At 36.5% G+C, this 24,660-nt stretch overlaps 8 non-coding genes across 8 annotated transcripts; all 8 read right to left on the bottom strand.

Moving 5' to 3' along the window:
* Window positions 1-8,809: 8,809 nt before the first annotated feature.
* Window positions 8,810-8,881, bottom strand: TRNAP-AGG (transfer RNA proline (anticodon AGG)). Its single transcript has one exon. It is a non-coding gene; the product is annotated as a tRNA-Pro (tRNA).
* An 845-nt stretch (window positions 8,882-9,726) lies between these two features.
* Window positions 9,727-9,798, bottom strand: TRNAP-AGG (transfer RNA proline (anticodon AGG)). The gene has a single exon. It is a non-coding gene; the product is annotated as a tRNA-Pro (tRNA).
* Window positions 9,799-10,647: 849 nt separating this feature from the next.
* On the bottom strand, window positions 10,648-10,719 carry TRNAP-AGG (transfer RNA proline (anticodon AGG)). The gene has a single exon. It is a non-coding gene; the product is annotated as a tRNA-Pro (tRNA).
* Window positions 10,720-13,410: 2,691 nt separating this feature from the next.
* TRNAP-AGG (transfer RNA proline (anticodon AGG)) lies at window positions 13,411-13,482 on the bottom strand. Its single transcript has one exon. It is a non-coding gene; the product is annotated as a tRNA-Pro (tRNA).
* Window positions 13,483-14,321: 839 nt separating this feature from the next.
* TRNAP-AGG (transfer RNA proline (anticodon AGG)) lies at window positions 14,322-14,393 on the bottom strand. Its single transcript has one exon. It is a non-coding gene; the product is annotated as a tRNA-Pro (tRNA).
* A 2,681-nt stretch (window positions 14,394-17,074) lies between these two features.
* TRNAP-AGG (transfer RNA proline (anticodon AGG)) lies at window positions 17,075-17,146 on the bottom strand. The gene has a single exon. It is a non-coding gene; the product is annotated as a tRNA-Pro (tRNA).
* Window positions 17,147-22,695: 5,549 nt separating this feature from the next.
* TRNAQ-UUG (transfer RNA glutamine (anticodon UUG)) lies at window positions 22,696-22,767 on the bottom strand. The gene has a single exon. It is a non-coding gene; the product is annotated as a tRNA-Gln (tRNA).
* Window positions 22,768-23,562: 795 nt separating this feature from the next.
* TRNAP-UGG (transfer RNA proline (anticodon UGG)) lies at window positions 23,563-23,634 on the bottom strand. The gene has a single exon. It is a non-coding gene; the product is annotated as a tRNA-Pro (tRNA).
* Window positions 23,635-24,660: the final 1,026 nt, after the last annotated feature.

The following is a 24,660-nucleotide window of genomic DNA, read 5'->3' as shown; positions in this document are numbered from 1 at the left end:
GCACACTTTAACAAACCCATCATTTCAGCCACAGGGTCTGCCACACGACTCTGGCTGAAATGACTGATTGGTTTGGGACACCACCAAAAAAAGAAGCAATCAATCTCTCCTTGCTCAAACTGGCTCTATAGAGTCAAGATGTACCAGACTGGACTTACTTGATGGGTGCAGTGTGGTGGGGGACAGGGAGTACTCCTCCTCCTCCACCACGGCCTGTGACAGTGTAGGGCCTGTGAAAACAAAAATTACATGAAATACTGTATACTTTTGTACTTTTGTATTCTGTGTTGAATACAGTATAACAAAAATTCAGTCAGGTTGGAGGAGAGTAGATTTTGCACACAGAGACGAGAATGTCGAGGCCAGATTTAGGGGTTAGTGGAAGAGGTTTAGGATACCGTATCTCACCCTGTTGGGATTGCTGCAATCAGGATGCCACTGTCTGTCGCCTGAACGCTGGAATCCTGACTGCTGGTCACGTAAACCCAATGCATTGGTTTAACACAATGTACAGTATAGTACAGTACAGTACAATACTGCAGTTTACTTACCAAGTTCGGGAGAGGGCTTCTCCTCTTCCTCTTCCTCTTCCTCCTCACTGTCAATAATTACTGAGTGGAAAATAAAAAAAAGATTATAAACAAAATACAGTAGAGTACAGTTACTACAAAATTGCACAGTAGTCTACAGTAGTACAGTGCTACAGGAGGCAGAGAGATATTCATAATACAGTAGGAGCAGAATGATTATCCAGTGGTAGGGGACATACAGTACTGTACTGTACCTGTATTTAAAACACCTGCTGTCTGGATCCCGACATTCAGAATGCAGAGTCTGGATTCAGAGTATGATTGGAGGTTTAGGCTAGTGGAGGGTGGGTAGGATGCACAATTTTGGGCACCATACTACAAAATGGATATCGTGGAACTAGAAAAGGTTTAGGAGGAGGGCGACCAAAGTGATCAAGTGGATTGAGAAGCTGGAATACGAGGAAAGGCTTGCTAGGCTAGGCATGTTTACATTGGAAAAGAGGAGATTAAGAGGGAACATGATTAACCTTTACAAATATATACAGTAAGGGGACAATACAGAGGAACTGTTTTTGATAAGATCGACACAGAGGACACGTGCACAGTCACTCGTGTTGGAGGAGAGGAGATTTCGCATACAGAGGCGAAAAGGGGTCTTCACAGTGAGGGAAATACTGTACGTTTCGAATTCCCTGCCTGAAAAGTAATAACAGTGGACTTGGTCAATACTTTTAAGAATGGGCTTGAGAAAATCCTACTGTACTTACTATACTGTGGCTCCTCCTCCGACTCAGAGTCCACGTAAGTGACATCTGTGTTGAATATAAAAAAAACAAAAAGAAAAGTCAATGGGATTTCTGCAATCAGGATACCGCTGTCGGTCACTTGACTGCTGGAATCCTGACCACTGGTCATGCAAACCCAAGCCATTGGTACTGTTAATAAATCAATAAATAATAAATGTACAATACAGTACAGTAGAGTACTGTACAGTAGATTACAATTCTTACCAGGCTGGCCTGAAGGCTCCCCCATTTCCTCCTCCTCCTCCTCTGGCTCCGTATCAATAACGAGGCGGTCTGTGTGTACAAGATAACAAGTATTGTAAAATAAAAAAATTACAGTAATACTGTAGGAAACTAGTGTGTCTGTAACAAAAATAATGATTACCACTTCCGGAGCTCTGCTGGTCAGACGGTGGTGGTGGTGGTGGTGGTGGTGGTACTGTGAGAAAAAAAACAACAGTGCTGTAAGTGAAGCTGTCAATTTGTAACATGTACTATACAGTATCCAGGACACATGTACAGTAGTGTAACGATGACAGTCGCACCAGAATTCTCGTTACACAATACCTGGCAGCGCAGGTGGTGGTGGTGGTGGTGGTGGTGGTACTGTGAGAAAAAAAACAACAGTGCTGTAAGTGAAGCTGTCAATTTGCAACATGTACTATACAGTATCCAGGACACATGTACAGTAGTGTAATGATGACAGTCGCACCAGAATTCTCGTTACACAATACCTGGCAGTGCAGGTGGTGGTGGTGGTGGTGGTGGTGGTGGTGGTACTGTGAGAAAAAAAACAACAGTGCTGTAAGTGAAGCTGTCAATTTGTAACATGTACTATACAGTATCCAGGACACATGTACAGTAGTGTAATGATGACAGTCGCACCAGAATTCTCGTTACACAATACCTGGCAGTGCAGGTGGTGGTGGTGGTGGTGGTGGTGGTACTGTGAGAAAAAAAACAACAGTGCTGTAAGTGAAGCTGTCAATTTGTAACATGTACTATACAGTATCCAGGACACATGTACAGTAGTGTAACGATGACAGTCGCACCAAAATTCTCGTTACACAATACCTGGCAGCGCAGGTGGTGGTGGTGGTGGTGGTGGTGGTGGTGGTACTGTGAGAAAAAAAACAACAGTGCTGTAAGTGAAGCTGTCAATTTGTAACATGTACTATACAGTATCCAGGACACATGTACAGTAGTGTAATGATGACAGTCGCACCAGAATTCTCGTTACACAATACCTGGCAGTGCAGGTGGTGGTGGTGGTGGTGGTGGTACTGTGAGGAAAAAAACAACAGTGCTGTAAGTGAAGCTGTCAATTTGTAACATGTACTATACAGTATCCAGGACACATGTACAGTAGTGTAACGATGACAGTCGCACCAGAATTCTCGTTACACAATACCTGGCAGCGCAGGTGGTGGTGGTGGTCGGTGGTGGTGATGGTGGTGGTACTGCGAGAAAAAAAAAATAACAGTGCTGTAAGTGAAGCTGTCAAACGTAAATTAACAAACAACTATCACTGTAATTTACCATCCTCATCCCGTAGCGCAGCACGGGTATTCAGCTATCTACAATGTTATTTATACTGTGTGTTTAATATTTACAGTTAGTTTTGTAAACAGACATTCTTAACATCACGGGCAACCAGATCTCACAGGAAGTGTCCCACCCTCTCTCCCATCCGGATTGCAGCGAGTTATCTGTGATGGTCAGGACAGGGGGGTGGGACTATAGAAATCACTATGTACTGTACACTACTGTATTTGACAATACTTACCAGCTTGGCGGCGCCTGTTCCGCCTCCTGTGCCGTCTTGCTACCAGCCCTGTAAAAATATATATACAGTATAATGGCAGCATACTGTACAGTCAATGAAATTCAACATTGACAGCATCTTAATGACATCACAATCAATGGAATTGTTCATTCTAGTACCCTGCACCTAATCACTCAGGAGGGCATAGTGTACTGTACTGTCTTCAAAACTTAAGGGGGACATTTCTAAATGTGACATACAGTACACTTACAGTATCGCTACAGTACAGTAGGTCCAGGGTATTAGACAGAACACTACCTTTATAGTCTGGTGCGACTGTTACACACATTAGCATTGCCCTTATAAACATTATGACACACATCAGCATGCAGCCCTCCCACCCTTAACCATCTCAGTACTGTTCATTACAGTATAAATTGATTCCATGACAGATGATGCAGCACTCACCTGAATTCATCTTATTCACGTCATGTCACAGTAGTGCAGTTTATTCACGTCACAGTACTGTCCTTGATTCACGTTGTGTCACACAGTAGAGCACCGTATTCACGTCACAGTACTGTCCTTGATTCACGTTGTGTCACACAGTAGAGCACCTTATTCACGTTACTATACTGTACGTCACAGTAGTGCAGTAGTATATCCACATTACGTCACAAAGTAGAGATCTGCCACAGTCATGAACCTTATAACACATTATGCAAGAGTAATGCACGTCAGAACACATTAGGCCACTGTAACACCCCTTAGAATAATTTCTACCACAGTAACGTCCCTTAGAACACTGTACTATCTGAAACACAAATCTACTAAAAAAATAGTTACTGTACTTGAACTTTGGGTATAAAAATCGGTACTCTCAGCGTGGGAGGCAGGAGACTGCAATTACAGCTGCACGTTACACTGAATGATAATGTACGATACACTGCACAATACACTGCAGGTACACTGCATGACACACTGCAATTAAACCACACAATGCACTGCACGACACTGCATACTGTATGCACTGCGTGATACGACAACATTTCCCTGCAAAATATGATACAATGTACACTGCACAAAAAACTGCAATTACAGTACCACATGTGTATACAGTACACTGCATGATGTGATTCACTATGCATTACACTCACTGCACAATACCATATATTGAATGTACACTGCATGACACGCTGCAATTACGCAGCACGATACACTGTGATACACTGCATATACTGTACACTGCATGATACTGTACACTGCACAATCGTAGACCACGTGGATTGTAAAGAACTACTGTATACTGTATATACAAGTTTAAAAAAGTAATAATTGTTTTTGTAAAACTGATGTCGATCTTCTTCCATGTCAACTTAACGACCATGTCAACCTACAGTAACTGGTGTCAACCAATTTCAAAAGCCGCACCATCTAGGTCGACACCAAAAAACAAATTGACCTTTTGACCCGGGTTAATGTTTGGTCCTTGTTTAACCATTTGTTTACCACAAATACAGTGCTGTATAGACCGGATACCTGCTGCTACAGCAGCCCCTGCTATAATGTACTGTACCTGTAACTACAGTAACTTAAAGTACAGTAATCTACAGTAATGTACTGTACTTACAATCCCTTATGGCCTGCAGGCGTCTTGGGGTCCTCCTAACGAGGTCACTCCATCTCCTCTGGAGTGACCTCACCGTTCTCCTCCGGTTATACCTCCGGAGGATGTCCCTGCTGGCCCTCCGGTACGCCCTCATTTTCTCCTCGTTGCTGGCGAGAGTTCTGTCCCACCAGCAAACGAGGAGACGCAGCTCACCCATAGAGTAAGGACGGTCCCTTCCAGCAGCCATGACACCGTCCTTATGCTCAATGAGCGTCTCAGACGTCGTGAGTCTCAGACGTTGTGCGTCTCAGATGTCGTGCGTTCCAGGCATTCAACGTAGTTAATGTACTTTGTGCTTCCCTTAGTTTTGAGTATGCCGTAGTGGACTCGGACGCTCATGTAATTGCATTTCAAAGGCACAGTATTTCCCATCGTCTCCCCCTACTCCCATCGCCCTTCCCCCCTGGGAGCCTGCACAGGGAGGGAATTCAGGTCATGTGCAATACACAAACGCTGAAGATCTACAGTACTGTTTTGCTCAGTTAGTAGTGTCAGAATACCCTCATTTCATTCCTGCTGTTTAGTTGCATTTAGCGTAAAGAATCGCTCCTGCAGATGTACTCTGATTTATATGTAACTTGTGTGCACCTTTCCATTGACTGTCTTACAATGTAAATAAAATAATACAGTGTATTATTACAATTAAAAAAAAAAAAGAAGGCACATCACGTCTCGAACCCTGGACCCCCAGCGTGGGAGGTGGGAGCCTTCACCCCTAGCCCACGACGCCTCATGAGAGACTCCCAATTTCATGTGTGAAAGTACTGCAAACAGCGCCCGGCCCCCACCCCATTGGTGTTGGTTTATGCCTTAGAGGACTCGGACGCTCGCATTTGTAAAGCACAGTATTTTCCACCGCCTCCTGCTAGCCTATTGCCCTTCCCCCCTGGGAGCCTGCACAGATTATGCAGTAGACAGGGAGGGAATTCAGGTCATGTGCAATACACAAACGCCGAATATCTACTGTATAGTACTGTTTTGCTCACTTAGTAGCGTCAGAATACACTCATTTCTACTCATTGCCGTTGTGCAGTTGCATTTAGCGTAAAGAATCGCTCCTGCAGATGTACTTTGATTTATGTGAAACCTGTGTGCATCCTTCCATTGGATGTATTAGAGAGAAAAAAATTTTTTTTAAATGAATGTCACGGGAACACATAAAAAAAATGGTTGGCATTTCCTTCCCATTGGTGTTGGTTTACAGTATGCCGTAGTGGACTCGGACGCTCATGTAATTGCATTTCAAAGGCACAGTACAGTATTTCCCATCGTCTCCCCCTACCCCCATCGCCCTTCCCCCCTGGGAGCCTGCACAGGGAGGGAATTCAGGTCATGTGCAATACACAAACGCTGAAGATCTACAGTACTGTTTTGCTCAGTTAGTAGTGTCAGAATACCCTCATTTCATTCCCGCTGTTTAGTTGCATTTAGCGTAAAGAATTGCTCCTGCAGATGTACTCTGATTTATATGTAACTTGTGTGCACCTTTCCATTGACTGTCTTACAATGTAAATAAAATAATACAGTGTATTATTACAATAAAAAAAAAAAAAGAAGGCACATCACGTCTTGAACCCTGGACCCCCAGCGTGGGAGGTGGGAGCCGTCACCCCTAGCCCACGACGCCTCATGAGAGACTCCCAATTTCATGTGTGAAAGTACTGCAAACAGCGCCCGGCCCCCACCCCATTGGTGTTGGTTTATGCCTTAGAGGACTCGGACGCTCGCATTTGTAAAGCGCGGTATTTTCCACCGCCTCCTGCTAGCCTATTGCCCTTCCCCCCTGGGAGCCTGCACAGATCATGCAGTAGACAGGGAGGGAATTCAGGTCATGTGCAATACACAAACGCCAAATATCTACTGTATAGTACTGTTTTGCTCACTTAGTAGCGTCAGAATACACTCATTTCTACTCATTGCCGTTGTGCAGTTGCATTTAGCATAAAGAATCGCTCCTGCAGATGTACTTTGATGTATGTGAAACCTGTGTGCATCCTTCCATTGGATGTATTAGAGAGAATTTTTTTTTTTTTAAATGAATGTCACGGGAACACATAAAAAAAATGGTTGGCATTTCCTTCCCATTGGTGTTGGTTTACAGTATGCCGTAGTGGACTCGGACGCTCATGTAATTGCATTTCAAAGGCACAGTACAGTATTTCCCATCATCTCCCCCTACCCCCATCGCCCTTCCACCCTGGGAGCCTGCACAGGGAGGGAATTCAGGTCATGTGCAATACACAAACGCTGAAGATCTACAGTACTGTTTTGCTCAGTTAGTAGTGTCAGAATACCCTCATTTCATTCCCGCTGTTTAGTTGCATTTAGCGTAAAGAATCGCTCCTGCAGATGTACTCTGATTTATATGTAACTTGTGTGCACCTTTCCATTGACTGTCTTACAATGTAAATAAAATAATACAGTGTATTATTACAATAAAAAAAAAAAAAGAAGGCACATCACGTCTTGAACCCTGGACCCCTGGCGTGGGAGGTGGGAGCCGTCATCCCTAGCCCACGATGCCTCATGAGAGACTCACAATTTCATGTGTGAAAGTACTGCAAACAGCGCCCGGCCCCCACCCCATTGGTGTTGGTTTATGCCTTAGAGGACTCGGACGCTCGCATTTGTAAAGCACGGTATTTTCCACCGCCTCCTGCTAGCTACTGTAGCCCTCCATTCCCAGACGCTCATGTATTTTAAAAGCACGGTGTTTATACATTGTCCTGTACATTCTTCCTTTTACACAATTACTGTAGTTGCGTCTCCATACACATACAGTACTCCATACTTTTTCCACCGCCTCCCGTTACGCCTACAGTATTGCCAGAGCTGTAGATCAATCCGCTGCTATACTGTACGATCGAAAGTACTGGATTAGTGGAGCATTAGCCTCACAGTGGTGGAGATGTGTAATGCATGATGAGTATCTAGTTCGCCTCAACGCGCCTACCTGTGATTAAACTCAGCTATCGCCTTAGCGTGACTAAACGCCCGTCTCGGCGGAGAAACAGTCAAGATAAAGGTGGCTACATCTTTATATACTTTTTTGATGGATTGGCAAAAGCAAAATTCACTTGATGCTTTTGACATCAATAAGATAATGGAACCATGAGATTTAAAAGAACCTGAGAAGATGGGCCTCTCCGGTATTTGAACCCAGAACCTCTCGCACCCTAAGCGAGAATCATACACCTAGACCAACGAGCAAACTGTTCATGCTTTTTCATGTATACTAATGAAATTCGAAGTGAAACTGTTGAAATACATTAGTAAGTATTTTAAAATACTATCAGATAATAGAACTAAGCACTTTTAAAGAACCTGAGAAAACAGGCTTATCCAGGATATGAACCTGGGGCCTTTTCCACTCAAAGCAAAAATCATACACCCAGACCAACAAGCTACAAGCTAAATAATTTCTTATTCATATTTTACCATTTTTAAAGTAAAACTCAAATTATTTAATAAAAAAATGCAATAAGCTGGAAAAAAAGATGTTACATTTTAAAAATACCATAACAATTTAAAAAATGTATTGGTAGCATAGCTAAAATGTTTCCTTAAGGTAAATTTTTGTCCAAGTATGCATATTTGGAAAGTTCAGTGCCAAGATTTAGGGGTTCCTATAGAGTTTGAACTTTTCTTATAGTTGGAACCTAAGACTTGTCTCATACTGTGTGCAACTTATGCATACAGACCAAGAAGAAAGAAAAAAACAAAAACCTGCAATTAATTGTTGACCTTTTTGTTTGTCAAAAAGAGCCTATTCTTTGAAGCCACTCATTGTTTCTTAGAAAAAAGCAAGGTAAGAGAAAAACCTGTAATTTCATTTTGATAGTTTTTAATTTGTCAAAATGAGACTTCTTTGAAGCCACTCAAGGTTACTTAGACAAAGTGGAATCTACAGTATACCCAATATACCACCAAATGGTTGACAGTTTACTAAATATGCTTAAGAATATACTTTTTTGATGGATTGGCAAAAGCAAAATTCACTTGATGCTTTTGACATCAATCAGATAATGGAACCATGGGATTTAAAAGAACCTGAGAAAATGGGCTCGTCCGGGATTTGAACCCGGGACCTCTCGCACCCTAAGCGAGAATCATACCCCTAGACCAACGAGCCAACTGTTCACGCATTTTGATGCATACTAATGAAATTGGAAGTGAACCTGTTGGAATACATAAGTAAGTATTTTAAAATACTATCAGATAATAGAACTAAGCACTTTTAAAGAACCTAAGAAAACAGGCTCATCCAGGATATGAACCTGGGGCCTTTTGCACCCAAAGCAAAAATCATACACCCAGACCAACAAGCCACAAGCTAAATAATTTCTTAATCAGATTTTACCATTTTTAAAGTAAAACTCAAATTATTTAATAAAAAATTCAATAAGCTGGAAAAAAGATGTTACATTTTAAAAATACCATAACAATTTAAAAATGTATTGGTAGCATAGCTAAAATGTTTCTTTAAGGTAAATTTTTGTCCAAGTATGCATATTTGGAAAGTTCAGTGCCAAGATTTAGGGGTTCCTATAGAGTTTGAACTTTTCTTATAGTTGGAACCTAAGACTTGTCTCATACTGTGTGCAACTTAAGCATACAGACCAAGAAGAAAGAAAAAACAAAAACCTGCAATTAATTGTTGACCTTTTTGTTTGTCAAAAAGAGCCTATTCTTTTAAGCCACTCATTGTTTCTTAGAAAAAAGCAAGGTAAGAGAAAAACCTGTAATTTCATTTTGACAGATTTTAATTTGTCAAAATGAGACATCTTTGAAGCCACACAAGATTACTTAGACAAAATGGAATCTACAGTATACCCAATATACCACCAAATGGTTGACAGTTTACTAAATATGCATAAGTATATATTTTTTTATGGATTTTCAAAAGCAAAATTCACTTGATGCTTTTGACATCAATCAGATAATGGAACCATGGGATTTAAAAGAATCTGAGAAGACGGGCTCGTCCAGGATTTGAACCCGGGACCTCTCGCACCCTAAGCGAGAATCATACCCCTAGACCAACGAGCCAACTGTTCATGCATTTTTCATGTATACTAATGAAATTGGAAGTGAAACTGTTGGAATACATTAGTAAGTATTTTAAAATACTATCAGATAATAGAACTAAGCACTTTTAAAGAACCTAAGAAAACAGGCTCATCCAGGATATGAACCTGGGGCCTTTTGCACCCAAAGCAAAAATCATACACCCAGACCAACAAGCCACAAACTAAATAATTTCTTATTCAGATTTTACCATTTTTAAATTAAAACTCAAATTATTTAATAAAAAAATGCAATAAGCTGGAAAAAAAGATGTTACATTTTAAAAATACCAAAACAATTTAAAAATGTATTGGTAGCATAGCTAAAATGTTTCCTTAAGGTAAATTTTTGTCCAAGTATGCATATTTGGAAAGTTCAGTGCCAAGATTTAGGGGTTCCTATAGAGTTTGAACTTTTCTTATAGTTGGAACCTAAGACTTGTCTCATACTGTGTGCAACTTAAGCATACAGACCAAGAAGAAAGAAAAAACAAAAACCTGCAATTAATTGTTGACCTTTTTGTTTGTCAAAAAGAGCCTATTATTTAAAGCCACTCATTGTTTCTTAGAAAAAAGCAAGGTAAGAGAAAAACCTGTAATTTCATTTTGACAGTTTTTTATTTGTCAAAATGAGACTTCTTTGAAGCCACTCAAGGTTACTTAGACAAAGTGGAATCTACAGTATACCCAATATACCACCAAATGGTTGACAGTTAACTAAATATGCTTAAGTATATACTTTTTTGATGGATTGGCAAAATCAAAATTCACTTGATGCTTTTGACATCAATCAGATAATGGAACCATGGGATTTAAAAGAACCTGAGAAAATGGGCTCGTCCGGGATTTGAACCCGGGACCTCTCGCACCCTAAGCGAGAATCATACCCCTAGACCAACGAGCCAACTGTTCACGCATTTTGATGCATACTAATGAAATTGGAAGTGAACCTGTTGGATTACATAAGTAAGTATTTTAAAATACTATCAGATAATAGATCTAAGCACTTTTAAAGAACCTAAGAAAACAGGCTCATCCAGGATATAAACCTGGGGCCTTTTGCACCCAAAGCAAAAATCATACACCCAGACCAACAAGCCACAAGCTAAATAATGTATTATTCAGATTTTACCATTTTTAAAGTAAAACTCAAATTATTTAATAAAAAAATGCAATAAGCTGGAAAAAAAGATATTACATTTTAAAAATACCATAACAATTTAAAAAAGGATTGGTAGCATAGCTAAAATGTTTCCTTAAGGTAAATTTTTGTCCAAGTATGCATATTTGGAAAGTTCAGTGCCAAGATTTAGGGGTTCCTATAGAGTTTGAACTTTTCTGATAGTTGGAACCTAAGACTTGTCTCATACTGTGTGCAACTTATGCATACAGACCAAGAAGAAAGAAAAAAACAAAAACCTGCAATTAATTGTTGACCTTTTTGTTTGTCAAAAAGAGCCTATTCTTTGAAGCCACTCATTGTTTCTTAGAAAAAAGCAAGGTAAGAGAAAAACCTGTAATTTCATTTTGATAGTTTTTAATTTGTCAAAATGAGACTTCTTTGAAGCCACTCAAGGTTACTTAGACAAAGTGGAATCTACAGTATACCCAATATACCACCAAATGGTTGACAGTTTACTAAATATGCTTAAGTATATACTTTTTTGATGGATTGGCAAAAGCAAAATTCACTTGATGCTTTTGACATCAATCAGATAATGGAACCATGGGATTTAAAAGAACCTGAGAAAATGGGCTCGTCCGGGATTTGAACCAGGGACCTCTCGTACCCTAAGCGAGAATCAAACCCCTAGACCAACGAGCTAACTGTTCATGCTTTTTCATGTATACTAATGAAATTGGAAGTGAAACTGTTGGAATACATTAGTAAGTATTTTAAAATACTATCAGATAATAGAACTAAGCACTTTTAAAGAACCTAAGAAAACAGGCTCATCCAGGATATGAACCTGGGGCCTTTTGCACCCAAAGCAAAAATCATACACCCAGACCAACAAGCCACAAGCTAAATAATGTATTATTCAGATTTTACCATTTTTAAAGTAAAACTCAAATTATTTAATAAAAAAATGCAATAAGCTGGAAAAAAAGATGTTACATTTTAAAAATACCATAACAATTTAAAAAAGGATTGGTAGCATAGCTAAAATGTTTCCTTGAGGTAAATTTTTGTCCAAGTATGCATATTTGGAAAGTTCAGTGCCAAGATTTAGGGGTTCCTATAGAGTTTGAACTTTTCTGATAGTTGGAACCTAAGACTTGTCTCATACTGTGTGCAACTTATGCATACAGACCAAGAAGAAAGAAAAAAACAAAAACCTGCAATTAATTGTTGACCTTTTTGTTTGTCAAAAAGAGCCTATTCTTTGAAGCCACTCATTGTTTCTTAGAAAAAAGCAAGGTAAGAGAAAAACCTGTAATTTCATTTTGATAGTTTTTAATTTGTCAAAATGAGACTTCTTTGAAGCCACTCAAGGTTACTTAGACAAAGTGGAATCTACAGTATACCCAATATACCACCAAATGGTTGACAGTTTACTAAATATGCTTAAGTATATACTTTTTTGATGGATTGGCAAAAGCAAAATTCACTTAATGCTTTTGACATCAATCAGATAATGGAACCATGGGATTTAAAAGAACCTGAGAAAATGGGCTCATCCGGGATTTGAACCCGGGACCTCTCGTACCCTAAGCGAGAATCAAACCACAAGACCAACGAGCTAACTGTTCATGTTTTTTCATGTATACTAATGAAATTGGAAGTGAAACTGTTGGAATACATTAGTAAGTATTTTAAAATACTATCAGATAATAGAACTAAGCACTTTTAAAGAACCTAAGAAAACAGGCTCATCCAGGATATGAACCTGGGGCCTTTTGCACCCAAAGCAAAAATCATACACCCAGAACAACAAGCCACAAACTAAATAAATTCTTATTCAGATTTTACCATTTTTAAATTAAAACTCAAATTATTTAATAAAAAAATGCAATAAGCTGGAAAAAAAGATGTTACATTTTAAAAATACCAAAACAATTTAAAAATGTATTGGTAGCATAGCTAAAATGTTTCCTTAAGGTAAATTTTTGTCCAAGTATGCATATTTGGAAAGTTCAGTGCCAAGATTTAGGGGTTCCTATAGAGTTTGAACTTTTCTGATAGTTGGAACCTAAGACTTGTCTCATACTGTGTGCAACTTATGCATACAGACCAAGAAGAAAGAAAACAACAAAAACCTGAAATTAATTGTTGACCTTTTTGTTTGTCAAAAAGAGCCTATTCTTTTAAGCCACTCATTGTTTCTTAGAAAAAAGCAAGGTAAGAGAAAAACCTGTAATTTAATTTTGATAGTTTTTAATTTGTCAAAATGAGACTTCTTTGAAGCCACTCGAGGTTACTTAGACAAAATGGATTCTACAGTATACCCAATATACCACCAAATGGTTGACAGTTTACTAAATATGCATAAGTATATACTTTTTTGATGGATTGGCAAAAGCAAAATTCACTTGATGCTTATGACATCAATAAGATAATGGAACCATGGGATTTAAAAGAAACTGAGAAGATGGGCTCGTCCAGGATTTGAACCCGGGACCTCTCGTACCCTAAGCGAGAATCATACCCCTAGACCAACGAGCCAATTGTTCATGCATTTTTCATGTATACTAATGAAATTGGAAGTGAAACTGTTGGAATACATTAGTAAGTATTTTAAAATACTATCAGATAATAGAACTAAGCACTTTTAAAGAACCTGAGAAAACAGGCTTATCCAGGATATGAACCTGGTGCCTTTTCCACTCAAAGCAAAAATCATACACCCAGACCATCAAGCCACAAGCTAAATAATTTCCTATTCATATTTTACCATTTATAAAGTAAAACTCAAATTAGTTAATAAAAAAATGCAATAAGCTGGAAAAAAGATGTTACATTTTAAAAATACCATAACAATTTAAAAAAGGATTGGTAGCATAGCTAAAATGTTTCCTTAAGGTAAATTTTTGTCCAAGTATGCATATTTGGAAAGTTCAGTGCCAAGATTTAGGGGTGCCTATAGAGTTTGAACTTTTCTGATAGTTGGAACCTAAGACTTGTCTCACACTGTGTGCAATTTAAGCATACAGAAAAAGAAGAAAGAAAAAAACAAAAACCTGCAATTAATTGTTGACCTTTTTGTTTTTCAAAAAGAGCCTATTCTTTTAAGCCACTTATTGTTTCTTAGAAAAAAGCAAGGTAAGAGAAAAACCTGTAATTTCATTTTGATAGTTTTTTATTTGTCAAAATGAGACTTCTTGAAGCCACTCAAGGTTACTTAGACAAAATGGAATCTACAGTATACCACCAAATGGTTGACAGTTTACTAAATATGCATAAGTATATACTTTTTTGATGGATTGGCAAAAGCAAAATTCACTTGATGCTTTTGACATCAATAAGATAATGGAACCATTGGATTAAATAGAACCTGAGAAGTTGGGCTCATCCAGGATTTGAACCCGGGACCTCTCGCACCCTAAGCGAGAATCATACCCCTAGACCAACGAGCCAACTGTTCATGCATTTTCATGTATACTAATGAAATTGGAAGTGAAACTGTTGATAAACATTAGTAAGTATTTTAAAATACTGTCAGATAATAGAACTAAGCACTTTTAAAGAACCTGAGAAAATAGTCTAATCCAGTATATAAACCTCGGGCCTTTTCCACCCAAAGCAAAAATCATACACCCAGACCAACAAGCCACAAGCTAAATAATTTCTTCTTCAGATTTTACCATTTTTAAAGTAAAACTCAAATTATTTAATAAAAAAATGCAATAAGCTGGAAAAAAAGATGTTACATTTTAAAAATACCATAACAATTTAAAAATGTATTGGTAGCATAGCTAAAATGTTTCCTTAAGGTAATTTTTTGTCCAAGTATGCATATTTGGAAAGTTCAGTCCAAAGATGTAGGGGCTCTTATAGAGTTTTAACTTTTCTGATAGTTGGGACCTAAGACTTGTCTCATACTGTGTGCAACTTAAGCATACAGACCAAGTAGAAAGAAAAAACAAAAACCTGCAATTAATTGCTGACCTTTTTGTTTGTCAAAAAGAGCCTATTCTTTTAAACTACTCATTGTTTCTTAGAAAAAAGCAAGGTAAGAGAAAAACCTGTAATTTCATTTTGACAGTTTTTTATTTGTCAAAATTAGACTTCTTTGAAGCCACTCAAGGTTACTTAGACAAAATGGAATTTACAGTATAACACCAAATGGTTGACAGTTTACTAAATATGCATAAGTATATACTTTTTTGATGGATTGGCAAAAGCAAAATTCACTTGATGCTTTTGACATCAATAAGATAATGGAACCATTGGATTTAAAAGAACCTGAGAAGTTGGGCTTGCCCAGGATTTGAACCCGGGACCTCTCGCACCCTAAGCGAAAATCATACCCCTAGACCAATGAGCCAACTGTTCATGCATTTTCATGTATACTAATGAAATTGGAAGTGAAACTGTTGATATACATTAGTAAGTATTTTAAAATACTATCAGATAATAGAACTAAGCACTTTTAAAGAACCTGAGAAAACAGTCTAATCCAGTATATTAACCAGGGGCCTTTTCCACCAAAAGCAAAAATCATACACCCAGACCAACAAGCCACAAGCTAAATAATTTCTTCTTCAGATTTTACCATTTTTAAAGTAAAACTCAAATTATTTAATAAAAAAATGCAATAAGCTTGAAAAATAGATGTTACATTTTAAAAATACCATAACAATTTAAAAATGTATTGGTAGCATAGCTAAAATGTTTCCTTAAGGTAAATTTTTGTCCAAGTATGCATATTTGGAAAGTTCAGTGCCAAGATTTAGGGGTTCCTATAGAGTTTGAACTTTTCTGATAGTTGGAACCTAAGACTTGTCTCATACTGTGTGCAACTTAAGCATGCAGACCAAGAAGAAAGAAAAAAACAAAAACCTGCAATTAATTGTTGACCTTTTTGTTTGTCAAAAAGAGCCTATTCTTTTAAGCCACTCATTGTTTCTTAGAAAAAAAGCAAGGTAAGAGAAAAACCTGTAATTTCATTTTGACAGTTTTTTAATTGTCAAAATGAGACTTCTTTGAAGCCACTGAAGGTTACTTAGACAAAATGGAATCTACAGTATACCCAATATACCACCAAATTTTTGACAGTTTACTAAATATGCATAAGTATATACTTTTTTGATGGATTGGCAAAAGCATAAATTCACTTGATGCTTTTGACATAAATCAGATAATGGAACCATTGGATTTAAAAGAACCTGAGAATATGGGCTCGTCCAGTATTTGAACCTGGGACCTCTCGCACCCTAAGCAAGAATCAAACCCCTAGACCAACGAGCCAACTGTTCATGCTTATTCGTGTCTACTAATGAATTTGGAAGTGAAACTGTTGGAGTACATTAGTAAGTATTTTAAAATACTATCAGATAATAGAACTAAGTACTTTTAAAGAACCTGAGAAAACAGGCTTATCCAGGATATGAACCTGGTGCCTTTTCCACTCAAAGCAAAAATCATACACCCAGACCAACAAGCCACAAGCTAAGTAATTTCTTATTCAGATTTTACCATTTTTAAAGTAAAACTCAAATTATTTAATAAAAAAATGCAATAAGCTGGAAAAAAGATGTTACATTTTAAAAATACCATAACAATTTAAAAAAGGATTGGTAGCATAGCTAAAATGTTTCCTTAAGGTAAATTTTTGTCCAAGTATGCATATTTGGAAAGTTCAGTCCAAAGATGTAGGGGCTCTTATAGAGTTTTAACTTTTCTGATAGTTGGGACCTAAGACTTGTCTCATACTGTGTGCAACTTAAGCATACAGACCAAGAAGAAAGAAAAAAACAAAAACCTGCAATTAATTGTTGACCTTTTTGTTTGTCAAAAAGAGCCTATTCTTTGAAGCCCCTTATTGTTTCTTAGAAAAAAGCAAGGTAAGAGAAAAACCTGTAATTTCATTTTGACAATTTTTTATTTGTCAAAATGAGACTTCTTTGAAGCCACTCAAGGTTACTTAGACAAAATGGAATCTACAGTATACCCAATATACCACCAAATGGTTGACAGTTTACTAAATATGCATAAGTATATATTTTTTGATGGATTTTCAAAAGCAAAATTCACTTGATGCTTTTGACATCAATCAGATAATGGAACCATTGGATTTATGAGAACCTGAGAAGATGGGCTCGTCCGGGATTTGAACCCGGGACCTCTCGCACCCTAAGCAAGAATCTTACCCCTAGACCAACGAGCCAACTGTTCATGCTTATTCTTGTATACTAATGAATTTGGAAGTGAAACTGTTGGAATACATTAGTAAGTATTTTAAAATACTATCAGATAATAGAACTAAGCACTTTTAAAGAACCTGAGAAAACAGTCTTATCCAGGATATGAACCTGGTGCCTTTTCCACTCAAAGCAAAAATCATACACCCAGACCAACAAGCCACAAGCTAAATAATTTCTTATTCATATTTTACCATTTTTAAAGAAAAACTCAAATTATTTAATAAAAAAATGCAATAAGCTGTAAAAAAGATGTTACATTTTAAAAATACCATAACAATTTAAAAAAGGATTGGTAGCATAGCTAAAATGTTTCCTTAAGGTAAATTTTTGTCCAAGTATGCATATTTGGAAAGTTCAGTGCCAAGATTTAGGGGTTCCTATAGAGTTTGAACTTTTCTGATAGTTGGAACCTAAGACTTGTCTCATACTGTGTGCAACTTAAGCATACAGAAAAAGAAGAAAGAATAAAACAAAAACCTGCAATTAATTGTTGACCTTTTTGTTTGTCAAAAAGAGCCTATTCTTTTAAGCCACTCATTGTTTCTTAGAAAAAAGCAAGGTAAGAGAAAAACCTGTAATTTCATTTTGATAGTTTTTTATTTGTCAAAATGAGACTTTTTGAAGCCACTCAAGGTTACTTAGACAAAATGGAATCTACAGTATAACACCAAATGGTTGACAGTTTACTAAATATGCATAAGTATATACTTTTTTGATGGATTGGCAAAAGCAAAATTCACTTGATGCTTTTGACATCAATCAGATAATGGAACCATTGGATTTAAAAGAACCTGAGAAGATGGGCTCGTCCAGGATTTGAACCCGGGACCTCTCGCACCCTATGCAAGAATCAAACCCCTAGACCAACGAGCCAACTGTTCATGTTTATTCATGTCTACTAATGAATTTGGAAGTGAAACTGTTGGAATACATTAGTAAGTATTTTAAAATACTATCAGATAATAGAACTAAGCACTTTTAAAGAACCTGAGAAAACAGGCTTATCCAGGATATGAACCTGGTGCCTTTTCCACTCAAAGCAAAAATCATACACCCAGACCAACAAGCCACAAGCTAAATAATTTCTTATTCAGGTTTTACCATTTTTAAAGTAAAACTCAAATTATTTAATAAAAAAATGCAATAAGCTGGAAAAAAGATGTTACATTTTAAAAATACCATAACAATTTAAAAAAGGATTGGTAGCATAGCTAAAATGTTTCCTTAAGGTAAATTTTTGTCCATGTATGCATATTTGGAAAGCTCAGTGCCAAGATTTAGGGGTTCCTATAGAGTTTGAACTTTTCTGATAGTTGGGACCTAAGACTTGTCTCATACTGTGTGCAACTTAAGCATACAGACCAAGAAGAAAGAAAAAAACAAAAACCTGCAATTAATTGTTGACCTTTTTGTTTGTCAAAAAGAGCCTATTCTTTTAAGCCACTCATTGTTTCTTAGAAAAAAGCAAGGTAAGAGAAAAACCTGTAATTTCATTTTGACAGATTTTTAATTGTCAAAATGAGACTTCTTTGAAGCCACTGAAGGTTTCTTAGACAAAATGGAATCTACAGTATACCCAATATACCACCAAATGGTTGACAGTCTACTAAATATGCATAAGTATATATTTTTTGATGGATTTTCAAAAGCAAAATTCACTTGATGCTTTTGACATCAATCAGATAATGGAACCATGGGATTTAAAAGAACGGGAGAAGATGGGCTCGTCCGGGGTTTGAAAACGGGACCTCCCGCATCTTAAGCGAGAATCATACCCCTAGACCAACGAGCCAACTGTTCATGCCTTTTCATATATACTAATGAAATTGGAAGTGAAACTGTTGGAATACATTAGTAAGTATTTTAAAATACTATCAGATAATAGAACTAAGCACTTTTAAAGAACCTGAGAAAACAGGCTAATCCTGGATATGAACCTGGGGCCTTTTCCACCCAAAGAAAAAATCATACACCCAGACCAACAAGCCACAAGCTAAATAATTTCTTCTTCAGATTTTACCATTTTTAAAGTAAAACTCAAATTATTTAATAAAAAAATGCAATAAGCTGGAAAAAAAGATGTTACATTTTAAAAATACCATAACAATTTAAAAATGTATTGGTAGCATAGCTAAAATGTTTCCTTAAGGTAAATTTTTGTCCAAGTATGCATATTTGGAAAGTTCAGTGCCAAGATTTAGGGGTTCCTATAGAGTTTGAACTTTTCTGATAGTTGGAACCTAAGACTTGTCTCATACTGTGTGCAACTTAAGCATACAGAAAAAGAAGAAAGAATAAAACAAAAACCTGCAATTAATTGTTGACCTTTTTGTTTGTCAAAAAGAGCCTATTCTTTTAAGCCACTCATTGTTTCTTAGAAAAAAAGCAAGGTAAGAGAAAAACCTGTAATTTCATTTTGATAGTTTTTTATTTGTCAAAATGAGACTTTTTGAAGCCACTCAAGGTTACTTAGACAAAATGGAATCTACAGTATAACACCAAATGGTTGACAGTTTACTAAATATGCATAAGTATATACTTTTTTGATGGATTGGCAAAAGCAAAATTCACTTGATGCTTTTGACATCAATCAGATAATGGAACCATTGGATTTAAAAGAACCTGAGAAGATGGGCTCGTCCAGGATTTGAACCCGGGACCTCTCGCACCCTATGCAAGAATCAAACCCCTAGACCAACGAGCCAACTGTTCATGTTTATTCATGTCTACTAATGAATTTGGAAGTGAAACTGTTGGAATACATTAGTAAGTATTTTAAAATACTATCAGATAATAGAACTAAGCACTTTTAAAGAACCTAAGAAAACAGGCTTATCCAGGATATGAACCTGGTGCCTTTTCCACTCAAAGCAAAAATCATACACCCAGACCAACAAGCCACAAGCTAAATAATTTCTTATTCAGGTTTTACCATTTTTAAAGTAAAACTCAAATTATTTAATAAAAAAATGCAATAAGCTGGAAAAAAGATGTTACATTTTAAAAATACCATAACAATTTAAAAAAGGATTGGTAGCATAGCTAAAATGTTTCCTTAAGGTAAATTTTTGTCCATGTATGCATATTTGGAAAGTTCAGTGCCAAGATTTAGGGGTTCCTATAGAGTTTGAACTTTTCTGATAGTTGGGACCTAAGACTTGTCTCATACTGTGTGCAACTTAAGCATACAGACCAAGAAGAAAGAAAAAAACAAAAACCTGCAATTAATTGTTGACCTTTTTGTTTGTCAAAAAGAGCCTATTCTTTTAAGCCACTCATTGTTTCTTAGAAAAAAGCAAGGTAAGAGAAAAACCTGTAATTTCATTTTGACAGATTTTTAATTGTCAAAATAAGACTTCTTTGAAGCCACTGAAGGTTACTTAGACAAAATGGAATCTACAGTATACCCAATATACCACCAAATGGTTGACAGTCTACTAAATATGCATAAGTATATATTTTTTGATGGATTTTCAAAAGCAAAATTCACTTGATGCTTTTGACATCAATCAGATAATGGAACCATGGGATTTAAAAGAACGGGAGAAGATGGGCTCGTCCGGGGTTTGAAAACGGGACCTCCCGCATCTTAAGCGAGAATCATACCCCTAGACCAACGAGCCAACTGTTCATGCCTTTTCATATATACTAATGAAATTGGAAGTGAAACTGTTGGAATACATTAGTAAGTATTTTAAAATACTATCAGATAATAGAACTAAGCACTTTTAAAGAACCTGAGAAAACAGGCTAATCCTGGATATGAACCTGGGGCCTTTTCCACCCAAAGAAAAAATCATACACCCAGACCAACAAGCCACAAGCTAAATAATTTCTTCTTCAGATTTTACCATTTTTAAAGTAAAACTCAAATTATTTAATAAAAAAATGCAATAAGCTGGAAAAAAAGATGTTACATTTTAAAAAATACCATAACAATTTGAAAATGTATTGGTAGCATAGCTAAAATGTTTCCTTAAGGTAATTGTTTGTCCAAGTATGCATATTTGGAAAGTTTAGTGCCAAGATTTAGAGGTTCCTATAGAGTTTGAACTTTTCTGATAGTTGGGACCTAAGACTTGTCTCATACTGTGTGCAACTTAAGCATACAGACCAAGAAGAAAGAAAAAAACAAAAACCTGCAATTAATTGTTGACCTTTTTGTTTGTCAAAAAGAGCCTATTCTTTTAAGCCACTCATTGTTTCTTAGAAAAAAGCAAGGTAAGAGAAAAACCTGTAATTTCATTTTGACAGTTTTTTATTTGTCAAAATGAGACTTCTTTGAAGCCACTCAAGGTTACTTAGACAAAATGGAATCTACAGTATACCCAATATACCACCAAATGGTTGACAGTTTACTAAATATGCATAAGTATATATTTTTTGATGGATTTTCAAAAGCAAAATTCACTTGATGCTTTTGACATCAATCAGATAATGGAAGCATGGGATTTAAAAGAACCAGAGAAGATGGGCTCGTCTGGGATTTGAACTCGGGACCTCTCGCACCCAAAGCGAGAATCATACCCCTAGACCAACGAGCCAACTGTTCATGCATTTTCATGTATACTAATGAAATTGGAAGTGAAACTGTTGATATACATTAGTAAGTATTTTAAAATACTATCAGATAATAGAACTAAGCACTTTTAAAGAACCTAAGAAAACAGTCTAATCCAGGATATGAACCTGGGGCCTTTTCCACAAAAAAGCAAAAATCATACACCCAGACCAACAAGCCACAAGCTAAATAATTTCTTCTTCAGATTTTACCATTTTTAAAGTAAAACTCAAATTATTTAATAAAAAAATGCAATAAGCTGGAAAAAATATGTTACATTTTAAAAATACCATAACAATTTAAAAATGTATTGGTAGCATAGCTAAAATGTTTCCTTAAGGTAAATTTTTGTCCAAGTATGCATATTTGGAAAGTTCAGTGCCAAGATTTAGGGGTTCCTATAGAGTTTGAACTTTTCTGATAGTTGGAACCTAAGACTTGTCTCATACTGTGTGCAACTTAAGCATACAGACCAAGAAGAAAAAAAAAAAAAAAACCTGCAATTAATTGTTGACCTTTTTGTTTGTCAAAAAGAGCCTATTCTTTTAAGCCACACATTGTTTCTTAGAAAAAAAGCAAGGTAAGAGAAAAACCTGTAATTTCATTTTAACAGTTTTTTATTTGTCAAAATGAGACTTCTTTGAAGCCACTCAAGGTTACTTAGACAAAATGGAATCTATAGTTTACCCAATATACCACCAAATGCTTGACATTTTACTAAGTATGCACAAGTATATACATGTAAAAGATGGGCTCATCCGGGATTTATACCAGGGATCTCTCGCACCCTAAGCAAGAATTATACCCCTTGACCAACGAGCCCACTGTGCATGTCTTTTTTATGTATATTAATGAAATTGTAAGTAAACCTGTTTGTATACATTAGTGAGTATTTTAAAATGCTATTAAATACTATCAGATATTAAGGACTATAAAAGTACATGAAAACACGGGCTCGTCCAGGATTTGAACCCGGGACCTCTCGCACCAAAAGCGAGAATCAAACCCCTCGACCAACGAGCCAACTGCATGATTGCTTCTCATTCAGATTTTACCATTTTTAAAGTAAAACTCAAATTATTTAAGAAAAAATGCAAAAAGCTGGAGCAAACACACAATTTAATTTAAATGAAGATGTAACATTTTAAAAATAACATAACAACTCAAAACAAAAAAATGTGTATGTAGTATTGCGAAAATAATAACTTAAGGTTACTTGCTATCCAAGTATGCATATTTAAAATGTGCAGTGCCAAGATTTAGATTTCCCAATAGAGTTTGGACTTTTTTGATAGTTGGAACCTAAGACTTGTCACATACTGTTTGCAACTCAAGCATGCAGACCCAGAGGAAAGACAAAATAAACACCTGCAATTTATTGTTGATCTTTTTGTTAGTCATAATGAGACTATTCTTTTAAGCCACTCAGGGTTACTTAGACAAAAGAAAGGTAAGAGAAAAACCTGTAATTTCATTTTGACAGTTTTTTGTTTGTCAAAATGAGACTTTTAAGCCACTCAAGGTTACTTAGACAAAATGGAATCTATAGTTTACCCAATATACCACCAAATGCTTGACATTTTACTAAGTATGCATAAGTATATACCTGTAAAAGATGGGCTCATCCGGGATTTGTACCAGGGATCTCTCGCACCCTAAGCAAGAATTATACCCCTTGACCAACGAGCCCACTGTGCATGTCTTTTTTATGTATATTAATGAAATTGTAAGTAAACCTGTTTGTATACATTAGTGAGTATTTTAAAATGCTATTAAATACTATCAGATATTAAGGACTATAAAAGTACATGAAAACATAGGCTCGTCCGGGATTTGAACCCGAGACCTCTCGCACCCAAAGCGAGAATCATACCCCTAGACCAACGAGCCAACTGCGTAATGGCTTCTCATTCAGATTTTACCATTTTTAAAGTAAAACTCAAATTTTTTAAGAAAAAATGCAAAAAGCTGGAGCAAACACACAATTTCATTTAATGAAGATGTAACATTTTAAAAATAACAACTTAAAACAAAAAAATGTGTATGTAGTATTGCGAAAATAATAACTTAAGGTTACTTGTTATCCAAGTATGCATATTTAAAATGTGCAGTGCCAAGATTTAGAGGTCCCAATAGAGTTTGGACTTTTTTGATAGTTGGAACCTAAGACTTGTCACATACTGTGTGCAACTCAAGCATGCAGACCCAGAAGAAAGACAAAATAAACACCTGCAATTTATTGTTGATCTTTTTGTTAGTCATAATGAGACTATTCTTTTAAGCCACTCAGGGTAACTTAGACAAAAGAAAGGTAAGATAAAAACCTGTAATTTCATTTTGACAGTTTTTTGTTTGTCAAAATGAGACTTTAAAGCCACTCAAGGTTACTTAGACAAAATGGAATCTATAGTTTACCCAATATACCACCAAATGCTTGATATTTTACTAAGTATGCATAAGTATATACCTGTAAAAGATGGGCTCATCCAGGATTTGAACCCTGGACCTCTCGCACCCAAAGCGAGAATTATACCCCTTGACCAACGAGCCCACTGTGCATGTCTTTTTTATGTATATTAATGAAATTGTAAGTAAACCTGTTTGTATACATTAGTGAGTATTTTAAAATGCTATTAAATACTATCAGATATTAAGGACTATAAAAGTACATGAAACCATGGGCTCGTCCGGAATTTGAACCCGGGACCTCTCACACACAAAGCGAGAATCATACCCATAGACCAACGAGCCAACTGCATAATGGCTTCTCATTCAGATTTTACCATTTTTAAAGTAAAACTCAAATTATTTAAGAAAAAATGCAAAAAGCTGGAGCAAACACACAATTTCATTTAATGAAGATGTAACATTTTAAAAATAACATAACAACTTAAAACAAAAAAATGTGTATGTAGT

This window comes from Pseudophryne corroboree, chromosome 3 (assembly GCF_028390025.1).
Source record: "Pseudophryne corroboree isolate aPseCor3 chromosome 3, aPseCor3.hap2, whole genome shotgun sequence".
Taxonomy (NCBI): domain Eukaryota; kingdom Metazoa; phylum Chordata; class Amphibia; order Anura; family Myobatrachidae; genus Pseudophryne; species Pseudophryne corroboree.
This window is presented reverse-complemented; position numbering and strand designations above follow the sequence as displayed.